Here is a 1,590-nt window from a genome sequence, read left to right on the forward strand (position 1 = left end):
GACAGAAAGCCCCGGCGTGTCCCCCTGGGGGGCCCCTGACACGGGGGACGGAGGGAGCTGGGTGACGCAGCAGCCGAGGGTCTGCGGGCAACGCGTGGATGACTGTCCTCTGGGCGAACCCAGCCAGCAGCGGGGGTTTTTTCCTTAACCTTTTTTATTGGATATTTTCCCCTCAGCCTCTTCTTGCCCTGTAACAAATCCAACTGATCTTAGGTGCCAGAGAATGTGAGAGACACGAGCAGAGAGGAAGGCTTTCCAACAACTTCAGCTTCCCATCCGAGCGGCTCCGTCTGGGTGCATGAGTTTTTGTGGTATTTGCATCTGAAGGAAGAAGAAAGAGCCGAGGGGAGTCAGCACGAGGAGGGGGAGAGGTGAGCCAAAGGAGAGGCAGCCTGGGGAAAGTTATTCTTATTTATTCCTTATTTTCTCTTAATCTTCCTGTAAAGCTCTCTAGTTGACCTGCCCTAGGATGAGGTCCCAAACAGCCTCATGCCTTTCAAAGGCTCTTGGTGGCAGCGATCCCTGCTTCATGGCCAGGGCTGGCCCAGAATGGGCCCAGGGGCCATTGCTGCTGCCCAGGGGCCGGCCATGCGTGCTGGCACCAGCTGTAGGATCTGGGCTTGCTTTGGTCTCGGTCCCACCCCGGAAGGGGGATGCTGCAGGGATGTGGCTCCTGCTCCGCTCCATGCAGCATCCCTGCGAGAAGGGGCTGAGTTACAAAGCCCTGACCGCACGGTCCCCACTTTATCAGGGAGGGGGATGCTGCGCTGCCAGGCGCCCTGCGGAGGAAAGCCCCGCCGTGCCCCCACACCCCCTCAGTGGGTAATGATGGGCATGGCCGGATCAGTGAAGATTGAACATCGGTGCCCCGCGATGCAACGTGTCCTGGGCCTGGGGAGCCAGCTGGCCAGAGCAGCTCAGGAAAGCTCGAGGCTGCGTGGGGCTCGGCACTGTTGGAGAAAAATGGGTCACCCGCTGCCAAGGGGCAAGGGCCAGGGGGTTGGTCCCCTCAGCGGGGACATCCCCAGGCGTTGCTGTGGGATGCGTTCCTGCCCTCTCCCCTGGCTGCTGAAAGGCAGCTTTGGCATCTGCTGCCAGGGAAACCCCAGCTCAGGCCTGGGGCAGGGATGGAGCCCCCAAATTTCTGATGTAAAATGCATCATTTGCCAAAGGTGACACGAGTGACAGCACCCCAGGCTGGTGTCCAGCCTGCTCCTCCCGGCCTCCGTGTGATTAATGGGCATTAATGCGGTTGCCTGGGGATGCAGCACAGCAGGGTCAGGGATGTCCCCTGCTGCCACCCTGCTGCATCCATCCTGTGTGTCCCCCGGGGAAGCTGTGCCATCCTTGCTTGCTCAGCCAGTGCTACCTGAGTCACCCGTCCTGCTGTCCCCATCGCCCTGGGACAGCCCTGCCCTCAGTGTGGGAGGATGCCAAGCCTAAGCCAGGGCAGATTAAGATGTGACCAGTTAAAGCCACTTTGCTCCTGGACGAGCATATCCGCTTGGGATTTAGCGCATTTACAGGCAGGGATTCACACCTTTAGGTGATTTGTCTTAATTCCCCCCAGCCTCTATGTGTGAAAAGCCC

The sequence above is a fragment of the Cariama cristata genome, unplaced genomic scaffold (genome assembly GCF_000690535.1).
Source record: "Cariama cristata isolate BGI_N322 unplaced genomic scaffold, ASM69053v1 scaffold28506, whole genome shotgun sequence".
In the NCBI taxonomy this organism is placed as follows: Eukaryota; Metazoa; Chordata; class Aves; order Cariamiformes; family Cariamidae; genus Cariama; species Cariama cristata.